This window comes from Triticum aestivum, chromosome 6B (assembly GCF_018294505.1).
Source record: "Triticum aestivum cultivar Chinese Spring chromosome 6B, IWGSC CS RefSeq v2.1, whole genome shotgun sequence".
In the NCBI taxonomy this organism is placed as follows: Eukaryota; Viridiplantae; Streptophyta; class Magnoliopsida; order Poales; family Poaceae; genus Triticum; species Triticum aestivum.
The window spans coordinates 413,275,453-413,300,089 of NC_057810.1; positions in this window are offsets into that span (position 1 = coordinate 413,275,453).

Sequence of the window (24,637 nt, forward strand, 5' to 3'; positions counted from 1 at the left end):
CCCCCCGCAGCGCTCACTGTTCATCCCAGAGGCAGCATCGATCGGCTTCAGTTAGCAGCAGTAGCAAAGGAATCGCTCCATCGGGTTCAGTTAACAGCCATCGATCGATCGCTCGGGTTCAGTAACGCATAGCCTGCAATGCAATCGCTCGGGTTCAGTTAGAGCCCAACGCCTCGCTCGGCTTCAGTTAGATCCAATGCCTCGCATACATGTGCGTACGTATGAGAGAAACGCGCATCGCTCTCCCATTGTAACCGGCAACTCCCCGAAATTTTCCTCCCCCTCGCTTCTACCACGGTTTTTTCCGTCATGGACGGCCCAAAGAATGTCATGCAGCTGCGTCTCCGGCCCGCCTAGGAAGAAAAGCCCATTTTCTGTCATGATTTTTTGTCATAGAAGTAGGAGCCCACCACATCTATGATGATACCGGATTTTGTCACAATTATCGTCATAGAAGTGTCATATGTATGACAGAAAAAAATTTCATTCGGCCCAAAATGTCACGGATGTGTCTTTTTTTTGTAGTGATTCCTTATGCCTTTCCTCTCAAGCCAGCCCACCGGATACCGTACCTTGAGCTGGTTTTCTCACAAGCCACGTTCTAGGCCTTGGGCCTTTTCATTCGTCTGACCCGCCTACCAATGCACCAGTCCAAGCTCGGCGGGATCACAAGTGAGTCGCCAAGTTTGGCCTGGTCACAAGTGAGTCGCCAAGTCTCGGTCGGGTCATACTTCAGGCCGGGTTATAACGCGGGGTATATCCCCGACAGGATGCCTTCCGGGGCATCCTTAAGCTTCGTTGCTTGGAAGTACTTGAATATAGCCTTGGGATGCCTCGGGCATCCCAATCTTTGGCACTTGCTACTCCTTATTCCTTCATCCATCGTGATCTCACCCAAAACTTGAAAACTTCAATCACACAAAACTTAACAAAACCCTCATGAGATCCGTTAGTAGAATAAAGAGAATCACTACTTTAAGTATTGTTGCAAACCCATTAATATTTTATTTTTGCATTATAACTACTATACTCTAACTTCAGCACAGCTTATATCACCGATACAACCCATAGATTCATCAAAACACGCAAAACAATGCATCCAAAATAGAATCTGTCAAAAACAGAACAATCTGTAGCAATCTAAATATTTACCATACTTTTGTAACTCCAAAAATTCTGAAAACTTAGGACAAAATAAACAATTTGTATAGCAGTACTGTTTAAAAATTTCAGAAACTTTTGACGTTCCAGTAAAAATCTAAATTCATGCACTACAGTCAAAGTTTTTGTTTTTGCACTGCACAAACCAAACAAGCAATCTAATCATCCTAAAGATAAATCTTGGCACATCATTTTCATAATACAATGGATTTGTACAAGGGGATAAATATTTTTGTCGAAAAGTTTCTATAATTCGATGTTTTCAAAGTTTCCATGGGCATGAACAAAGTTCAGGGAGCTCCTCCACTTCAACGGTGCTCGTCTTTCTTACTTTCACTTTTCTTTTTGAAAAAGTTTTAGGTTCCCCTCTATATAATTTTGTTTTTAAACTTTATAAAAGCACTTAACAGAATAATATGACTCTTTAAAACTTACGAGTTGTCTCCCATGCAGCGCTTTCTTTAAAGCCATTAAGCTAGGCATAAAGTGCTCAAGTAATGGATCCACCCGGATCCCAAGGTATATCAAAGCCAATTTTAATTAACAATGATTTGTAATTTAGTACTGATCACAAAGAAACATATATCATGCAACAACAAAGTCTAACTCTCTTCCTATGCATTGACATGTCATAAAAGAACAATTCATGCACATAAAGTAAAGGTCGGTACATAGCATAAACAGTTTCTTGCAATTTTATTGTATTTCAAACATAGAGAGGCGGAGATGTGGTTCCTCTCATAATAATTGCAAGTAGGAGCAGCAAGCACATGCATATCATATTCATCAAAATCATCATGTGTAGTGGTCAAACACAACCCATCGATATAATCCTTAATAAGCGCAAACTTCTCTGGTATAGTGTAGTTGGCAGAATACAAAACGATAATAGGACTATCAGATATGGGTGCAATAGCAACAATTTCATTCTTAACATAAGGAACTATAGCAATTTCATCTCCATAAGCATCATTGATATTGGCATCATGGCCACAAGCATAGCAAGCATCAATTGTATCAAAAAGGGATATTTCAAACAAATCCAAGGGATCATAGCAATCATCATAGCATTCATCCGTCCGTAAGCATGAAGGAAAATTAAACAATTCATGATTTTAAGAGTTACTCTCATTAGAAGGTGGGCACGGGTAGCTAATCCACTCTTCCTCCCTTTGTTCTCTGCCCTCCTCATCATCTTTTTCATCTAATGAGCTCATAGTGTCATCAATTTCTTCTTCTATAGATTCATGCAAAATATTAATCTCTTCTTGGACAGCAGAGACTTTCTCAATAAACTCATTAATATCGGCATTATATTCATAATTCTTTCAACAGAAAGGTGAGAAGAGCTGATCGAACCTACCAAGCAACGGTTAGTTGTGTGGTGTACATACAGGCTGATTTCGCCATTAGCGATGAATTGGATTTATTATTAAGGGAATGAATGAAGCGGACAGGGAAGAAGATGGATTTACAAATAGAAAGAATTCCTCTTCTAGGTTTCTGCTTCAAGTAGTAAGCAAAGGATCCTACCTGCTAATGGTTGAAGACCTTGGCGGCCTTTGATAATTTTGAAACATGAGGATAAGATGTCAGAAATCTTGGTATCCAAAAAAAGGTCCCTAAGGGGTCGTTATTGCTTGCAATCGAGCAAATACCAATAAGACATTGATCTCTAAGGAGTTGTTATGAAGTGTCGCAGTCTCTGCTAACGGTAGGCTTTTCTATCACAATTTTCTCATTAACGTGCTTGCACCCACTAGTTAACTGCTTTCTTTAGCTTAGCTTTCCTGGAACCATCAACTCTTGCTTTTTGAGCAGGTTTTTACCAATCAGGTATCCGCTGTTGATCCATATTCTAAGATACCCACTTTCTTTACGACAGTATCCTGTATGCTGACAAGATCCATGAAATAAAAAGGAGGGATATGGACTCCATCCTATAAAATCAATATATAGAGGCTACTCCGGAAACAGGAAGAAAGCACACTCAGCATACAACACCGACTCGTCTTAGACAGGCTTTTCTAAATACTCAATTATACTATTATGTACTTGACTTGCTAGCAAAAAGTAAAGAGGTGGATTAGTTGATCCTTTTCTCGATTGGATGCGCTTTCTATCTATATATACTGGTACCAGGAAAGCAGAATAAGCAGTTGAGCACCAAGAAATTCCTGTTTCAAGTAAGTACAAAGGGGCAAGAGAGACTTAGCAATATTTAAGTATATCATAATTTTCAGGTCTGCAAATAGCATCATCATAATTTTCACACTTTTCAAACAAAGATTCAATTTCATAAGCACCCTTAAAAGAAACGAATTCTTCTATTCGTTCCACATCATAGTAATCATATACACCATTAGCATAAGAAGCCAAGTTTTCATCATCATTAAATTTACATGAAAAGGGAAGGTGTGGAGCCTTCATCCTAGAGCAACAAGTATAATCATATCTCAAGCATAAATTCCAAGCATACCAATGCAAAATTTCAATTTGATCCCATAAGATTTTCCCTTTTTGAGTCAAGCAATAATCCCTAAAGTATTCATGTTGATCCAACGTGTCTCCCATTATCAAGTTGAATGGGGTTTTATCAGGATTATCAAAGTAGTGTTTCATATTTTCCACATAACGAGCATCAAGGGTTTTAGGAGGCTCCCCATATCCATGAGTAGCAAGTACACCTAATTTTTTTTGGCATTTCGTGTTCCACATTCATAACTAAAGATAGAGAACAACATAGAACAGAAAATAAAATCTACTTAGTAATAAAGCAAACAAGCACACATGAGAATATTCACCCCATGCTATTGCTCCCCGGCAACAGCACCAGAAAAAGGACTTGATAACCCACAAGTATAGGAGGTCAATTATAGTCCTCCTCAATAAGTAAGAGTGTCGAACCCAACGAGGAGCTAAAGGTAGAACAAATATTCCCTCAAGTTCTATCGACCACCGATACAACTCTATGCACACTTTATGTTCGCTTTACCTAGAACAAGTATGAAACTAGAAGTACTTTGTAGGTGTGATAGGATAGGTTTTGCAACATAATAAAGAACACGTAGATAAAATCTAGGGGTTGTTTAGATAAAGAAACGATAAAGTTAATTTTAGTAGAGAGCTTTTTTGTCACAAGAAAGTTAGTTGTCCCTAGGCAATCGATAACTAGACCGGTAATCATAATTGCAATTTTATATGAGGGAGAGGCATAAGCTAACATACTTTATCTACTTGGATCATATGCACTTATGATTGGAACCCTAGCAAGCATCCGCAACTACTAAAGATCATTAAGGTAAAACCCAACCATAGAATTATAAAGTATCAGGTCCTCTTTACTCACATACGCAACAATCCACTTACTCGGGTATGTGCTTCTGCCACTCATGCCACCCACCATAAGCGGATCATGAACATATTGCAACACCCTACAGTGGGGATCCCTCACGCTTGCGCGACATGGAGAGCACCATAGGACGCACCAAAATAAAACATATCACTCAAACCAATCATGATCATCAATCAACCATGTTTAAGTAGAGATTATAGCGGGGAGAGGAGGTGTTACACCACTACATAGAGGGGGAGAGAGTTGGTGTTGTCGGTAGCGAGGTTGTTGGTGTAGATCGCCATCATGGTCCTTGCCCCGGCGGCACTCCGGCGCCACCGGGAGAAAGGGGGAGAGAGCCCCCTTCTTCTTCTTCTTCCTTGACCTTCCACCTAGATGGGAGAAGGGTTTCCACTCTGGTCCATGGCCTCCATGGCGGCGGAGGGGCGGGAGCCCCTCCGAGACTGGATCTATCTCTCTATTTCTCTTCTATTTCGCATTCCTATTTTCTGGCCTTTCACTGTTTCTTAAATTCCCGAAGATTCGGAACACCGATTGGGATGAACATTTAACACGGTTTTTATCCGTATATAAGCTTCCTTGCGGCTGATGGACACCTACAACCGACCTTCGGGGTGTCTACAAGCCTGCCAGGCATGACCCTAGCGCTTGTGGGCCCCTCGGGCATTGTCTCACGTTGATCCCACTTCCAAAAAATCACATATATTCCAAAATAATTCTCCATCAATTTTTATTGCATTTGGACTTTGTTTGATATGGATATCCTGTGAAACAAAAACATGCAACAAATAGGAACTGGCATTGGGCACTGGATCAGTATGTTAGTCCCAAAAATAATATAAAAAGTTGCCAAAAGTATATGAAAGTTGCAGAATATTAGCATGAAACAATCGAAAATTATAGATACAACGGAGACATGTCAGAGGGTCCTGAGGGTTCCACTGGTTGGCGAGCTCATGTGGATCCCACTGATAAACATGCTCCTGATATGGCGTAGGGGTTGGTGCTGGCTTGGGTACCGGGGGTTGTGTAAGACCCTAGTGTCTGTAGATGTCCTCGGGCATAATAGTGTACCTGCTTGAATAAAGATCAAACAAAGATGGTGCATGCAAAGTAATAATCTCCCGCATACCCTGACTGAATACTAAGTTATAGGGGAGTCGCTTTTGCTTATCATTGTCAATAAAGTGATGTGCTACCATACTAGCATAGTCTAAATATTTGGTGGGTAGCCGCATCTCCTCATCCTCATCATGCCTAATAGGAATCTCAAAATGTGTAGTGAGGCGGGAGGCATAAATACCGCCGTAAACAACACCCTTCGACCGGTTGGTGTGTAACTGTCGAGCAACCATAGCGCCCAAACTAAAAGTTCTATCAACATATAAAGCATGACGCAAAATAGCAAGGTCAGGTGCACTAAGGCCTCCACTCTCCCCACGACCAGTCAAACAACTCCCCACAAATAATGCATAGTAAAGTAAAACATGAAAATGTAAACTAGCCACTTTCGCTTCTGACACTCCTCTCTCTTCCCCCACAGTAGTTTCAAAGATGAAATCCTCCATGTCTCTAGGACGTGACTCACTGATACGCCCCTCAAAAGGTATTTTACAAACATCGCAAAAATCATATAATGTCATTTCCTTAGGCGCATTATACAAGTGGAATTCTACCATGGGTGGTTCCTTCCTAGGATAGAAGTGAAAGTTTTGCACGAAGGTATTAGTGAGGAGGAGGTATTGGTCAAAGTTATCTTGGAGGAAGGGGATGATGTCGGCCTTACTCGCCAAATAATAGAAATCCTCGTAAATTCCTACCTCCTTAAAAAATGCCTTACTTGGCCATTCACATGGCCGAACCTCCGCCACACGCGGAAGATTGCACTTGGGTTTCTCCTCGGGAGTTTCCTCTGAAGCTTCCTTCGAATTATGGCTTGATGAGCCCCTTAATCACCTTCTCATGGTTCTTTCTTTTCTCTGAAATTTTTAGTGACTCAAAATAGAAGTGAACAAAACTCAACAAAATTGCTAGCAACTACTCCCACAAGTGCCTAGAGGCTATATCATGCAACAAAACTACTTTGAACCATATATATTTGACATGCAAGCTCAAGAACATGGTCACCACAGCAGCAAAAATTTGTAATGTATGAAGTACTAGAACAAAAACTAATTTGACCATTGGAGGAGTCACATACCGATGAGCAATCCCCCAAAACAGTTTCAGAAATGGAGCTCCTAGTAAGGAGGTCGAAAATGGCAGTGAGATGAGCAAGAACACGAGTCTGAAAAATGGAGTGACTTTTTTGGAGGAAGAAGAAGTGGATGGGTGGCTGGAATAAGTGAGGGGGCTGATGTCTACTACACAACCTTCTTCTTGTAGGCGTTGTTGGGCCTCCAAGTGCAGAGGTTTGTAGGACAGTAGCAAATTTTCCTCAAGTGGATGACCTAAGGTTTATCAATCCGTGGGAGGCATAGGATGAAGATGGTCTCTCTCAAACAACCCTGCAACCAAATAGCAAAGAGTCTCTTGTGTCCCCAACACACCCAATATGTATAGGTTCACTAGTTCCGCGAAGAGATGGTGATACAAGTGCAATATGGATGGTAGATATAGGTTTTTGTAATATGAAAATATAAAAACAGCAAGGTAACTAATGATAAAAGTGAGCACAAACGGTATTGCAATGCTTTGAAACAAGGCCTAGGGTTCATACTTTCGCTAGCGCGAGTTCTCTCAACAATAATAACATAATTAGATCATATAACTATCCCTCAGCATGCAACAAAGAGTCACTCCAAAGTCACTAATAGCGGAGAACAAACGAAGAGATTATTGTAGGGTATGAAACCACCTCAAAGTTATCCTTTCTGATCGATCTATTCAAGAGTCCGTAGTAAAATAACACAAAGCTATTCTTTCCGTTCGATCTATCCTAGAGTTCGTACTAGAATAACACCTTAAGACACAAATCAACCAAAACCCTAATGTCACCTAGATACTCCAATGTCACCTCAAGTATCCGCGGGTATGATTATATGATATGCATCACACAATCTTAGATTTATCTATTCAACCAAAACAAAGAACTTCAAAGAGTGCCCCAACGTTTCTACCGGAGAGTCAAGACAAAAATGTGTGCCAACCCCTATGCATAAGTTCACAAGGTCACTGAACTCGCAAGTTGATCACCAAAACATACATCAAGTGGATCACGTGAATATCCCATTTAAACCACAGATAAGCACATGCAAGACATACATCAAGTGTTCTCAAATCCTTAAAGACTCAATCCGATAAGATAACTTCAAAGGGAAAACTCAATCCATTACAAGAGAGTAGAGGGGAAGAAACATCATAAGATCCAACTATAATAGCAAAGCTCGCGATACATCAAGATCGTGCCACATCAAGAACACGAGAGAGAGAGAGAGAGAGAGAGATCAAACACATAGCTACTGGTACATACCCTCAGCCCCGAGGGTGAACTACTCCCTCCTCATCATGCAGAGCGTCGGGATGATGAAGATGGCCACCGGTGAGGGATTCCCCCTCCGGCAGGGTGCCTGAACAGGGTCCCGATTGGTTTTTGGTGGCTACAGAGGCTTGCAGCGGCGGAACTCCCGATCTAGGTTATTTTCTGGAGGTTTTCGTATTTATAGGAATTTTTTCGTAGGTCTCATGTAAGGGGGGGTCTCCGAGTCATCCATGAGATAGGGGGATGCGCCCAGGGGGGTAGGGAACGCTCCCCACCCTCATGGACGGACCGGGACTCTTCTGGCCCAACTCTTTTACTCCGGGGGCTTCTTTTGGTCCATAAAAAATCACCAAAAATTGGCACGTCAATTGGACTCCATTTGGTATTCCTTTTCTGTGATACTCAAAAACAAGGAAAAAACAGAAACTAACACTGGGCTCTAGGTTAATAGGTTAGTACCAAAAATCATATAAAATAGCATATAAATTCATATAAAACATCCTAGGTGGATAATATAATAGCATGCAACAATCAAAAATTATAGATACGTTGGAGACGTATCGAACATCCCCAAGCTTAATTCCTGCTCGTCCTCGAGTAGGTAAATGATAAAAACAGAATTTTGATATGGAATGCTACCTAACATAATTTTCAATATAATTTTCCTTATTGTGGCATGAATGTTCAGATCCGAAAGATCCAAGACAAAAGTTTAATATTGACATAAAAACAATAATACCTCAAGCATACTAACCAAGCAACTATGTCTTCTCAAAATAACATAGCCAAAGAAAGCTCATCCCTACAAAATCATATATTTTGGCCATGCTTCATTTTCGTCACACAAAATGCTCCCATCATGCACAACCCCGATGACAAGCCAAGCAATTGTTTCATACTTTAGTATTTTCAAACATTTTCAACTTTCACGCAATATATGAGCGCGAGCCATGGACATAGCACTATAGGTGGAACAGAATATGATGATGGAGGTTGTGTGGAGAAGACAAAAAAGAGAAAGTCTCACATCAACGCAGCTAATCAACGGGCTATGGAGATGCCCATCAATTGATGTCAATGCGAGGAGTAGGGATTGCTATGCAACGGATGCACTAGAGCTATAAATGTATGAAAGCTCAACAAAAGAAACTAAGTGGGTGTGCATCCAACTTGCTTGCTCATGAAGACATAGGGAATTTTGAGGAAGCCCGTCGTTGGAATATACAAGCCAAGTTCTATAATGAAAAATTCCCACTAGTATATGAAAGTGACAAAATAAGAGACTCTCTATCATGAAGATCATGGTGCTACTTTGAAGCACAAGTGTGGTAAAAGGATAGTAGCATTGTCCCTTCTATCTTTTTTTGGGCCTTCCTTTTTTTTATTTGGCCTTTCTTTTTTTGGCCTTTCTTTTTCTTTCTTTTTGAGATGGGACAATGCTCTAATAATGATGATCATCACACTTCTATTTATTTACAACTCAAGGATAATAACTCGATACTAGAACAAAGAATGACTCTATATGAGTCCCTCCGGCGGTGCACTGGGATAGGCAATGAATCAAGAGTGACATGTATGAATAATTATGCATGGTGGTCTTGCCACAAATACGATGTCAACTACATGATCATGCAAGGCAATATGACAATGATGAAGTGTGTCATAATAAATGGAATGGTGGAAAGTTGCATGGCAATATATCTCGGAATGGCTATGGAAATGTCATAATAGGTAGGTATGGGGCTGTTTTGAGGAAGATATAAGGGGGTTTATGTGTGATAGAGCGTATCATATCACGGGGGTTGGATTCACCGGCAAAGTTTGCACCAACTCTCGAGGTGAGAAAGGGCAATGCACGGTACCGAAGAGGCTAGCAGTGATGGAAGGGTGAGAGTGCGTATAATCCATGGACTCAACATTAGTCATAAAGAACTCACATACTTATTGCAAAAATCTACAAGTCATCAAAACCAAGCACTACGTGCATGCTCCTAGGGGGATTTTTTTGCGTGGTAATACGTGTCTCATTTATATCATAAGGATCATAGTACAAGCCACGTACATACCGACCTGACGAAACTGAAAAGACAGCAGAACGCAAGGCTTTGCACACAGGAACACCAGCCAAGAAGTAAAATTACAAACAAAACTGAAGAATCCTCTGAGCTTGACACCAATGCCCGCCACCTGCCTCTGGCACCACCATAGCAGCCACCAAAGGAGAACATGACCGATCACCTCCACACCCGAGCTCGACGTGGCTCCATCGCTGATATGCAACTTTGCGGACCTCCAAGATGGCTCGCCTATAAAGGCGAAGCCATTGCCGTTGAATGAATCAGACCGGGGCAACACCCCGGACACGCCTTTGAACTCCAGGTCTGGCACCCTCATCCAACTAAGATGTTGGAGGAGGAAACCATACCCGCCTGCCACGAACCACGAACCCAGGTCCACCATCTTCCAGATGCCGTCGATGCAGACTACAATCTGCATCCGCTCCTGGACTACCTCCCAAGCTCCACGCCGGCGCTAGAGAAAACGTCGTCGCAACGGTGGAGCCCGAGGACACAGGTCCACCACGAGGATGCCGCCACCGCCGCACCATCCTTGCTTGAACAATCTGATTTCCAAATCCACCCCAAAAGCGGATCGCCTCTGAGGGAGTCCCGGACTAGGGGGTGTCTGGATAGCTGAACTACCATCATCGGCCGGACTCCAAGACTATGAAGATACAAGATTGAAGACTTAGTCCCGTGTCCGGATGGGACTTTCCTTGGCGTGGAAGGCAAGCTTGGCGATACGGATATGTAGATCTCCTACCATTGTAACCGACTCTGTGTAACCCTAGCCCTCTCCGGTGTCTATATAAACCGGTTGGCTTTAGTCCATAGGACGAAGAACAATCATACCATAGGCTAGCTTCTAGGGTTTAGCCTCCTTGATCTCGTGGTAGAGCTACTCTTGTAACCCACATCATCAATATTAATCAAGCAGGACGTAGGGTTTTACCTCCATCAAGAGGGCCCGAACCTGGGTAAAAACATCATGTCCCTTGTCTCATGTTACCATCCGCCTAGATGCACAGTTCGGGACACCCTACCCAAGATCTGCCGGTTTTGACACCGACATTGGTGCTTTCATTGAGAGTTCCTCTGTGTCGTCACCGATAGGCTCGATGGCTTCTTCGATCATCATCAACAACGCCGTCCAGGGTGAGACCTTCCTCCCCGGACAGATCTTCGTATTCGGCGGCTTTGCACTGCGGGCCAATTCGCTTGGCCATCTAGAGCAGGTCGAAAGTTACGCCCCGGGCCGTTAGGTCAGATTTGGAAGTTTGGACTTCCCGGCTGACATCCGCGGGGACTTGATCTTCGACGGATTCGAGCCACAGCCGAGCGTGCCGCACTATCACGTCGGGCATGATTTAGCTCTGCCGCCGGACAGTACTCTGGAGGCCGCACTCCAAACCACTCCGATCTTCAATTCGGAGCCAGCCCCGCAGATCGAGGATGGATGCCTAGACACCGCCTCGGGGGCTGCAACCTCTATGGCGATAGAGCCGAACACTGACTTCGTCCCTCATAAAGCTCGTGACTCCAAGGTGCTGGACTCCTCATCGGACTCCGAACCTCCCGTGCCCGCCCCGATCGAATCCGACTGGGCGCCGATCATGGAGTTCACTGCAGCGGACGTCTCTCAACACTCACCTTTCGGCGACATCTTGAGTTCGCTAAAATACCTCTCGTTATCAGGAGAGACCTGGCCAGATTGTGGTCAGGACGGCTGGGATGCGGACGACGAAGAAATTCAAAGCCCACCCACCACCCACTTGGTAGCCGCTGTCGACGATTTAACTGACAGGCTAGACTACGACTCCGAGGACATCGACGGTATGGACGACGATGCCGGGGACGACCAAGAACCAGCGCCTAACGGGCGCCGGAAAGCCACCCCATCCCATAACGTATGCATGGTGGACACACCAAAAGGAGGCGACAATGAGGAAAAACGGGACGTGGCGAAGGACAACTCCCCCAACAGACAAACAAAGCGGCGACGCAAGCGCCGCCCAAAGACCGGCATCGACAAAAACGGTACCCATATGGACCCGGCCCTAGAGCAGGGCGAAGCAGTGGATGACGCACACATCAACAAGCAGCCAGCCGGACATGAACCGGACAAGCAACCCATCCCCGGCGAAGATGATCTCATATCACCAGAGCATATGAATCTCCATAACAGGCTCGTCGCCACTGCAAGAAGTTTGAAGAAGCAAAAGCGGAAGCTCAAAACAGCGGAAGACACACTCAGAATAAGATGGAGCAAAGTACTCAACACCACAGATAAATATGGCACTAGTCACCAGACGAAGAGCTACCCGAAGCGCAAGTTGTTGCCCGAATTTGACGAGGAGGCCTTCGAGCCCCCGCAGTCAAAAAAGAAAGGGGCCGCCTGGCCGGATAGACGACCAGATGACAGGCCAAGAGCAGCACGGGGCGCCACACACAAGTCGGCACATGATCAGCATAAAGATCTTCAGAAAAAGGATAACCCGGCCAGGTCTATCTATGGGCCAAAAAAGAAGACTCGAGGAAGTAACACAACCAGCCGAGCATTTGAAGACAACGGCACACCCAAATACAGGGGCGCCGCACACCCACTATGTTTTACCGACGAGGTACTGGATCATGGATTTCCAGCGGGATTTAAACCCATAAACATAGAGGCATACGACGGAACAACAGACCGCGGAGTCTGGACTGAGGATTATATCCTACACATACACATGGCAAGAGGAGACGATCTCTGTCGTGGATTTGTCACGGCAGATGTCCTAACGAAAGGACTTAGTCATGGAGCCATCGCTACGAGTTTACTTGAAGGGGTTAAAGCGGACACAAAGACACGTGGGGTTTATACTAGTTCGGCCCCTTCGATGAAGGTAAAAGCCTACGTCTAGTTGTGATGGAATTGATGTGGTCTCGATGGCTAGGGAGCAAACAAGCTTCGCCTAGGCCCGAGTTGTGGTTGTCCCCTGAACCGCCGTCGGGTCGTCCCCTTATATACACGGGTGACGCCCGTCGGTCCATAGAGTCCCAGCCGGTTCATATTCGTATCTCGGTCGGTATCTCTCTATTCCTAACTTACAATACAAGCTATACATCAGGTCGGATTTACTGATACAGATTCTAAACCGACTATAGGCCTTGGGCCTTCACCTGCATATACCACTATGAAGTTAACCCGGCCCAAATAAGCCGGTTTACGCCCAGTGGTAATATCCCCAACAATCTTCATGCCATAAAATACCTTCCCCTCAAGCTCGAAGGGCCGGGCCGGCATTGGCTTAAAAGCCTCCCAGAAAATACGATTGGGAGTTGGGAAGAGCTTGAGGATGCGTTTCGAGCAAATTTTCAGGGGACTTATGTCCGGCCTCCAGATGCAGATGATTTAAGTCACATAACTCAACAGCCCGAAGAATCAGCACGCAAATTCTGGAACAGGTTCCTCACTAAAAAGAACCAAATAGTCGATTGTCCGGACGCTGAAGCCTTAGCAGCCTTCAAACACAACGTCCGAGACGAATGGCTCGCCAGACACCTCGGCAAGGAAAAACCAAGAACAATGGCCGCACTAACAAGTCTCATGACCCGCTTTTGCGTGGGGGAAGACAGTTGGTTGGCTAGATGCAGCACCAGCGACCCGAGTACATCCGAAATCAGGGATGGAAATGGGAAATCATGACGCAAAAAAGATCAGCGCCGGAATAAGGAGTATGGCCCAAATAGTACGGCGGTCAATGCCGGATTCAAAAGCTCTCGGCCGAACAACAAAACACTGCCCTTAAAGGATAACAGTGACGAGCTATCCAACCTCAACAAGATCCTGGATAGACTGTGTCAAATACACGGTACCTCCGGGAAGCCTGCAAACCATACCCACAGAGATTGTTGGGTCTTCAAGCAGTCCGGCCGACTTAACGCCGAACACAAAGGGCTCGACACACCAAGTGAAAGTGACGAAACCCAAAAGCAGCGCTCCGGAAACCAAAAGACTTCCCCATTAGAAGTCAAAACAGTGAACTCACTTCACGTGATAACACACAGCCCGGCCCCTGCTATACCAGGACACCTTCCGTAGACTGGGGATAGAACCCACCAAAATTCGCTATAGCAAGCACTTCCTTCAAAGGAGTGACGCCAGGCCTTTTCAGCCAATTTTACAGGCTCTGTACCACTGGGGGTCGTGTTCGGTTCATCCGACAACCTCCATCGCGAAAAGCTCACCCTCCATCGCCCCATTTAGCAGTAGCCATTAAGCACTACTGGGGCGTGCAGCTTTCGCCCGCTTTAATGCAATACCACATTACGCGTCTCTTACGCTTAAAAATGCCCGGTCCACGTGGCATATTCTTAAAACTCCAGGTGTCTCTCGACCACGGAGAATGTGCGGCTGCCTAGACAGCCACACATTATTCCGACCTTGCAGGTCAAAGCCCCTAAAAACAGGTCATCTAGACCTCGGACATGGTTAGACGAGTCCGGCGTAACTTAACAAGGAGCTTCCCAGCCGCATACCCCTTTTTTTAGGGGGCCGCGCGCATAAATGATGAAAGCTAATAAAGCTCAACTTTCTTCATCTTCCAAATTATACTTTATTTTGAAACACTTTTTGCACGATATTTCTTAGAAACTAAGTCCTTCTCTTTTACAGATGAAGCACGTGCTACACCCGTCCAGGATACAGCACAACGGAGATACAGGCGCAGACGTGCAGTAGGGACCCGTTGCAAGGATTCTTTTCAGATTAAGACCCTGCGTAAACCTTTCTCACTGTCTCTTGTTGATACACATCCCCCGGTTTCCTACCAGAGCCGAGGAGGAGGCTGGTGTTTTGGCATCGGCCGCGTCAGAAGTTCCCGCCTGTACCTGGACACTAGGGGCTTAGGGCTTTATTATGCCCGATATCATAAAGACCGAACACCTCAGGGAGTGTTCAACGTCTCGAGTTAGGCCTTATATGCATCAGCTCCGAATCATGTCTTTGGTCGAATGTTGGGTTTGCCCGGCTCCTGTGTTTTGCTACCTTATGTTCCGTATCATCGGCTAACGCGGCACCAGGAGAACTACTACGATTGTGCCCCGGTTCGACCAGGAGAGCACCTTAGTAGAGAAAGCCGAAAACTGACTGTCATGATATGGCGAGAGACTGGTCAACCACTCGATCGACCATTGGAATGTTTAGAATTCCTCCGCTTTGACGAAGGACCGCTTCCTGGTCAGGCACATACACGCCCCAAGTTCGGAGAAGCGCGGTGCCATCAGGGGCTATATAGTAGCCCCACATTCCAGCTCCTATGGCTAAGTGAAAGTGATAAAGCATTATAGTCCGGTTGCCTAGTTTGCTATGCTATCACCTCCTTAAAAGGACCAAGATGTTGGATTAAGTGTGAAAAAGCATTTTTCTTTTTGCAAACACCCCTGCACCATGTGCGTGGGGGCTGAAGCCAAAGACTGCCATCTTTCAGATTATACATACATATACGGCCGCATAGGAGATAGTTCAATACTTGAACACACAAGTATAAAAAGTCATTGCATTATAAACATGATCTTAGAAATCATACATGTCATTCAAACATAACAACTTTCGAGCACTGCGACTCTATTATACGAGCGCCCTGCAGGACTTCCTCAAAGTAATGCTCGGTGGGGAATCGGCTTCTGTCCGAACCCCGGGATGCAACAGCGGTGGCATCCATCTCCGCCCAGTATATTTTACCACGGGCGAGAGCCATCCGTGCACCTTCTATGCATGCCGACCGCTTCATCGCCTTAATATGCGGCACTGCCCCAAGGAATTGCTGCAACAAGCCAAAATAACTCTTCGGCTTGGGCCTTTTCGGCCACAAATGAGTTACCACATCCGTCATGGCCAGTCCGGACAATCTATTCAGCTCAGCCCACTCAACCAGCCGATCACTCAACGGAAGTGGATGCTCCGGACTATGGAATTGAGACCAGAAAAGCTCTTCCATTTCATGATCCTCCTGGCTTCGAAAGTGCACGACTGCGTCAGCCGCACTCGCCGCCTAGTCCAGATAAGGATCCTCCGCACCGTACAATCGGCCCAGCTGAGCATACTTCGGATCCGTGAACTTCCTACGCAGCATAAAGGGCTTTCCAGCCATAGTGTCTCCGACCTGATGCAGTTCCTCCTTCATTGCCCGCATCGCACTACGGGCATCCTTGGCTTCGGCATCGGCCTTCTTCAGGTCCTCTTGCTCCGCTCGGCGTTCTCCTTCAAGAACCTCCAGGCGGTCGGTAGCAACTTTTAATTTCATGGCCATTCCGGCCATCTCCTCCCTGCTTCGGCAGTGAGCAGCCTTCTCGGCTTCTAGCTCTTCCGCTGCCTTCAAGGCAGCCGCCTCGCTTTTTCTGGCTTGCTCCTTGGCCCGAGCAAGTTCTGCTCGAAGGTCTTCCACAGCAGCAGAACCATCTGCATCAAGCATACAACTTGTAAGGAATGGGCATCAGCTCCCTTACTAAGCGACCGCGGCGCAATCACATACCTTGTGACTCATCAAGTCATTTATTGACCAGCGAGATGTCCGCATCTGCAGCATCGAGTTGCTTCTTCAGCTCGGTGAATCCATCCGTCCGGCTGGCCACTGAATGTTCCGCCACCTGCATAGGAAAGGCGACAGTTAATAACTGAGATTATGATCCTAGGCACGCTGCCGTTTTCGACAGCATACCAAGTCTCAGGGGCTACTATACAGGGCGCACTTCATGTGCAAAACTGTCAACAGGTATGTCATTTTTTGCGTACCTCAAATCCCGTCAGTAAACTTCCGACGGCCTCATACAACCACTTTCGGCAGACGAGATCCTCTCAATCACATTACCCATTAATGTGCCGTGATCTTCTGAGATGGACGCCCTCTTAAGCAAATCATGCAGCTCCACCGGCCGTACTCCAATGGGTGCCGAACTCTCCGGCCCCGCCGGACTCGAGGAGACCCTCCGCGACGACACCTCAGGGTCGTCCGCCCCGTGCGATGGGGCGGCAGATGGAGGCGTTTCGCTCTCCATCATCTCCGGACGAAGGTCTCCCAAAGATGAGCTGTGCTGAGATGGGCTAGGATCCGAACTACAAGGTAAAAACTTCGTTACCTTTATACATTAAGCAGGGGTGTCTGATAATATTAAAATCCCCCTTTTCACTTACGGCTCGTTAGAGGGCTGATTCCTCCGAGGAGACAGTACGGCCGGGGCACTTTCTGGCGCAGGACCTTCCGGTACAGATTTCTTTCCCCGCTTTGAGGCCTTGGCCTTTGGGTCTTCGGAAGGGTTCCTCTTCTCCCCCTGGAAGGCGGGACTCTCGGTTCCTCCCTTACTAAACGCCTCCTTGGCAGAGGTGACAGTTTCCCCGTGCCCCCCTTCGCCCTCATTCGAAGGTGCAACCTCCAACATTTTGATTAACACGGGATCTTGCGTGGTCTCAGGGAGGGGAGCCGGACACCGTATCAATTGTGCTTGCGCTATCCACTCATGTCCAGGGATAGATGGTTAAAAGGCAAGCTCACGATAAATAAATGGATGGTGTGTCCGGACACAGGGCTACTTACTTGAGTATCCGGGCGATTGCAGCTTAGGCCAGCGTCCTCGGTCAATTTCGGATGCGTCTCTTGTGATCCGAAGAACAGTTTATACATCTCCATGGGAGTCAAACCCATGAAGTGTTGAAGAGCTCGTGGCCCCTCTGGATTAAATTCCCACAGACGAAGGGGGCGACGTTTGCAGGGCAGTAGGCGCCGGATCAACATGACCTGCACCACTGCGACCAGATTAATCTCCCTTCCTTGGAGGACTCGAATCCGGTCCTGCAACAGGGGGACGTCTTTGGGCGGCCCCCAGTCACGCCCCTTGTTGACCCATGACGTCAGCTGCTGTGGAGGGCCCGAGCGAAAGACGGGCGGCGGCTTCTGCCTGCTGCCCCAGGGAGCGGTGATATAAAACCACTCCTATTGCCACAAGCCGAGCTCCTCTTGAAAAGAGCCCTTGGGCCATGGAGCTTTGGCCCTCTTGCTTATAACCGCCCCGCCGCACTCTGCCTGACGCCCCTCAATCATTTTCGGCTCCACGTTGAAGGTTTTGAGCCATAAGCCGAAGTGAGGGGTAGTGCGGAGGAAGGCTTCACAGACGACAATGAATGATGAGATATGGAGGATGGACTCCGGAGCCAGGTCGTGGAATTCCAGCCCATAGTAAAACATGAGCCCCCTCATGAAGGGATTCGTCGGGAAGCCTAAACCCCGATGGAAGTGAGACATGAACACGACGATCTCGCCAGGCTCGGGAGTTGGGATAACTTTCCCTCGGGCAGGCAGCCTATGCGAAATCTCGTAGGTTAAATACCTGGCATCTCTCAGCTTTAGCACGTCCTCCTCCGTGACGGAGGAGGGCATCCATCGGCCTCGTAGATCAGGACCAGACATTGTCGAGGATCGAAGGTACCTGAATTCGGAGCCCTGGGTGTTGGAACTCAGGGAGAGGGGTGGATTCGATAGAGGATTGAATAAAAAGAACGGGCCTTGGTCTCATTATAAAGAGGAAGAATACCAAGAGCCGTCCCTGTGACCGTTTGAAACCCGCCTTCGATGGAGGGGGCGTGGCAACGAGCGCGGTTGGGTTACCCACGTCCGTATTGATGGGAATCCCGGAATAAGGGGAACACGATCTCTGCTTCGACAAGACGTGCCAAGGAAACCGCCTCGCTAAACGCACTGAGGTGGAACAATAAAAACAATTCGAGTAAAGGCTTGGAAGTGGTGTGACGTCACGCCACAGGATACGTCAGCAGATTGATCTTGTGTAATATTATTCTCTCTACGGTGGTATGTGGAAATTATTTTGCAGAGCCGGACACTATCCTGGTGTTCACAATCTTCTATAAATTATTCGGAGGAGGAACCCGCCTTGCAATGCCGAAGACAATATGCGCGCCAGACTCGTCGTCATTGAAGCCTGGTTCAGGGGCTACTGAGGGAGTCCAGGACTAGGGGGTGTCCGGATAGCCGAACTACCATCATCGGCCAGACTCCAAGACTATGAAGATACAAGATTGAAGACTTCGTCCCGTGTCCGGATGGGACTTTCCTTGGCGTGGAAGGCAAGCTTGGCGATACGGATATGTAGATCTCCTACCATTGTAACCGACTCTGTGTAACCCTAGCCCTCTTCGGTGTCTATATAAACCGGATGGCTTTAGTCCATAGGACGAAGAACAATCATACCATAGGCTAGCTTCTAGGGTTTAGCCTCCTTGATCTCGTGGTAGATCTACTCTTGTAACCCACATCATCAATATTAATCAAGTAGGACGTAGGATTTTACCTCCATCAAGAGGGCCCGAACCTGGGTAAAAACATCGTGTCCCTTGTCTCCTGTTACCATCCGCCTAGATGCATAGTTCGGGAACCCGTACCCGAGATCCGCCGGTTTTGACACCGACAGCCTCATTGGGGAAGGATCTGAAGATTTATTAGTCGCTCCGCCATCGCCACTGCCGAAGCCATGACGATGAACAACCCAAAATTCTAAGAAACTAATGCCTAAAACAATCCACACACGTGGATCTGGTGGCCCCCCTCACCATCGATGACCGAGGTCGTCAGCGGAGGGGAGCCGCCGGAGGACGGCGGCGGCGGAAGACGCCCTGGAGGCAGGAGGCGAGATCGCCTTTCTTTTCTTGTCATGGAAGAAAGAAAGCGACAGGGGTAACTGCTCCTAGGGGGATAGATTGGTAGGAAAAGACCATCGCTAGTCCCCGACCGCCACTCATAAGGAAAGCAATCAAAGAACACCTCATGCTTCAAATTTGTCACACAACGGTAACCATACGTGCATGCTACGGGACTTGCAAACCTCAACACAAGTATTTCTCAATTTCACAATTACTCAACTAGCACGACTCTAATATTACCATCTTAAAATCTCTTAACAATCATCAAGTATCAAACTTCTCATAGTATTCAATGAACTTTATATGGAAGTTTTTATTATACCCATCTTGAATGCCCATCATATTAGGACTAATTTTATAACCAAAAAAAGTTACCATTCTGTTCTCAAAGACTCTCAAAATAATATAAGTGAAGCATAAGAGATCATCTATTTATTCAAAATAAAACTACCTCCATTCTCTAAGAACATATAAGTGAAGCACTAGAGCAAACAGCAAACTACTCCAAAAGATATAAGTGAAGATCAATGAGTAGTTGAATAATTATGTAACTATGTGAAAACTCTCTAACATTTAAGAATTTCAGATGTTGGTATTTTATTCAAACAGCAAGCAAAACAAAAGAAAATAAAATTATGCTCCAAGCAAAACACATATCATGTGGTGAATAAAAATATAGCTCCAAGTAAAGTTACTGATGAACGAAGACGAAAGAGGGGATGCCATCCGGGGCATCCCCAAGATTAGGCTCTTGGTTGTCCTTGAATATTACCTTGGGGTGCCTTGGGCATCCCCAAGCTTAGGCTCTTGCCACTCCTTATTCCATAGTCCATCGATTCTTTACCCAAAACTTGAAAACTTCACAACACAAGACTTAACAGAAAACTCGTAAGCTCCGTTAGTATAAGAAAATAAAACCACCACTTAGGTACTGTTATGAACTCATTATAAATTAATATTGGTTTAATATCTACTATATTCCAACTTCCCTATGGTTTATACCTCCGATACTACTCATAGATTCAGCAAAATAAGCAAACAACACATAGAAAACAGAATCTGTCAAAAACAGAACAGTCTGTAATAATCTGTATCAAACGTATACTTATGGAACTCAAAAAATTATGAAATAAATTGGTGGACGTGAGTAATTTATATCTCAAAAAGAATCAACCTAAAATCACTCTCCAGTAAAAAATGGCAGCTAATCTCATGAGCGCAAAAGTTTCTGTTTTTTACAGAAAGATCGCAAAGACTTCACCCAAGCCTTCCCAAAGGTTCTACTTGGCACAAACACTAATTAAAACATAAAACCACATATAGACATAGGCTAGATGAATTATGTATTACTAAAAAGCAGCAAAAGCAAAGAACAAAAATAAAAATTGGGTTACCTCCCAACAAGCGCTAACGTTTAACGCCCCTAGCTAGGCATGATGATTTCAATGATGCTCACATAAAAGATAAGAATTGAAACATAAAGAGAGCATCATGAAGAAAATGACTAGCACATTTAAGTATAACCCACTTACTATGCATAGGGATTATGTGAACAAACAACTTATGGGAACAATAATCAACTAGCATAGGAAGGCAAAACAAGCATAACTTCAGAACTTTAAGCACATAGAGAGGAAACTTGATATTATTGCAATTCCTACAAGCATATGTTCCTCCCTCATAATAATTTTCAGTAGCATCATGAATGGATCCAACAATATACCATCACATAAAGCATTCTTTTCATGATCTACAAGCATAGAAAATTTACTACTCTCCACATAAGCAAAATTCTTCTCATTCGGAATAGTGGGAGTATCATAAGAAACTCAAATACTATAAATTGTTTCCACATTGAAAGAATAAAGTTCAGAAAAAGGGTAATCATAATCATGACAAGTTTTATAAATATAATCATCACTACTTTTTATAGCATAAGTATCATCACAATAATTATCATAAGTAGCAACTTTGTTCTCATCATAATCGATTGAAACCTCTTCCAAGATAGTGGAATCATTACTAAATAAAGTCATGACCTCTCCAAATCCACTTTCATAATTGTCACAATAAGATTCAATACCCTCCAAAATAGTGGGATCATTACTTCCTAAAGTTGACACTCTTTCAAACCCACTTTCATCAATATAACCATCATAAATAGGAGGCATGCTATCATCATAATAAATTTGCATATCAAAACTTGGGAGGTTAAACATATCATCTTCATAAAACATAGCATCCCCAATCTCGGGACAATCATTAATTGCAGCAAATAAATTCTCAAACTTGTCATTCTCACCAAACATGGCATCCCCAAGCTTGGGCCTTTTCATATCATAAGCATAATCACTCTCATCATTAATAGTATGGATAGCACCAATAGTATAGCAATTACCATCATCACAATGAGTAATAGGAGAAACATCATTTGGGAGAGATACCTTTTTACCTTTGCTTCTCCATCTTTTCTTTTTATTCCTCACATCATGTGTGGGTTTAATCCTCTTTTTGGAGCTCCTTATTAATGAGATTGGTTGAATAGAAGGCACCTCCTCGTTACCTGATTCATCGTAAGAAATAATAGGGGGATATTGGGAAGTCTCTTCCCTTTCATTAGTATTCTCTTCATCTTCTATTTTTTCTCTTGTCTTTATGTAATTGGCAATATAAGGATTTTCAATGCAGTTCACCGCACAATACATATAAATTTCCTCTAGATCAAAATCAAGAACTTTATCAAGGGCAAATTCTGGAATATCCTTAGTTATACGTTTCATTTCTTCATAACCCAGAAGCAAACTAAGTTCATTATGATGCACAAGGGAAATCAAGTCATCACAATTTTTGGACACGATATGATCATGAAACAATTTGCATTGGATATTTAAATGGCCACATTCATTGCAAAGTTCACAAGGATGACTACGAAAATTTAAATTTTCAGCACAAACATCTAGCCTAATGCTTATGCCTCTTGCAAAATCTATCTTCCCTATTTAGTGTGTACTTGCAAACTCTATGCACTCCACAAAAATTGACATGCTTATAAGAGACATCTTCATCATGACTAGTGCAATCATCATTAGTACTATGGATATTCAAAGATTTCGTACTAAAAACATTGCAATCATACTCATCATTCAAAGGTTTAGTGGCAAACATTCTAATGCATTCTTCCTCTAGAAATTGAGCACGATTATCGGAATACTTATTTTCATGAAATATATTAAAAATATGAAGCATATGAGGCATCCTCAATTCCATTTTTTGTAGTTTTCTTTTATAAACTAAACTAGTGATAAAACAAGAAACTAAAAGATTCGATTGCAAGATCTAAAGATATACCTTCAAGCACTAACCTCCCTGGTAATGTCTACTACACAACCTTCTTCTTGTATACATTGTTGGGCCTCCAAGTGCAGTGGTTTGTAGGACAGTAGAAAATTTCCCTCAAGTGGATGACCTAAGGTTTATCAATCCGTGGGAGGCGTAGGATGAAGATGGTCTCTCTCAAACAACCCTGCAACCAAATAGCAAAGGGTCTCTTGTGTCCCCAACACACCCAATACAATGGTAAATTGTATAGGTGCACTAGTTCGGCGAAGAGATGGTGATACAAGTGCAATATGGATGGTAGATATAGGTTTTTGTAATCTGAAAATATAAACAGCAACGTAACTAATGATAAAAGTGAGCACAAACTGTATTGCAATGCTTCAAAACAATGCTTCGCTAGTGCAAGTTCTCTCAACAATAATAACATAATTAGATCATATAACTATTCCCTCAACATGCAACAAAGAGTCACTCCAAAGTCATTAATAGCGGAGAACAAACAAAGAGATTATTGTAGGGTACGAAACCACCTCAAAGTTATCCTTTCTGATCGATCTATTCAAGAGTTCGTAGTAAAATAACACTAAGCTATTCTTTCCGTTCGATCTATCCTAGAGTTCATACTAGAATAACACCTTAAGACACAAATCAACCAAAACCCTAATGTCACCTAGATACTCCAATGTCACCTCAAGTATCCGGGGGTATGATTATATGATATGCATCACACAATCTCAGATTCATCTATTCAACCAACACAAAGAACTTCAAAGAGTGCCCCAACTTTTTTACCAGAGAGTCAAGACGAAAACGTGTGCCAACCCCTATGCATAAGTTCACAAGGTCACTGAACTCGCAAGTTCATCACCAAAACATACATCAAGTGGATCACGTGAATATCCCATTGTCACCACGGATAAGCACATGCAAGACATACATCAAGTGTTCTCAAATCCTTAAAGACTCAATCTGATAAGATAACTTCAAAGGGAAAACTCAATCCATTACAAGAGAGTAGAGGGGGAGAAATATCATAAGATCTAACTATAATAGTAAAGCTCGTGATACATCAAGATCGTGCCACATCAAGGACGTGAGAGAGAGAGAGAGATCAAACACATAGCTACTGGTACATACCCTCAGCCCCGAGGGTGAACTTCTCCCTCCTTGTCATGGAGAGTGTCAGGATGATAAAGATGGCCACCGGTGAGGGATTCCCCTCTGGTAGGGTGCCGGAACAGGGTCCCAATTTGTTTTTGGTGGCTGCACAGGCTTGCGATGGCGGAACTCTCGATCTAGGTTATTTTCTGGAGGTTTCTGTATTTATAGGAATTTTTGGCATAGGTCTCATGTCAGGGGGGTCTCGGAGTCGTCCACGAGATAGGGGGATGCGCCCAGGGGGGGTAGGGCGTGCCCCCCACCCTCGTGGACGGCCCGGGACTCTTCTGGCCCAACACTTTTACTCCGGGGGCTTCTTTTGGTCCATAAAAAATCACCAAAAATTGGCACGTCAATTGGACTCCGTTTGGTATTCCTTTTCTGTGACACTC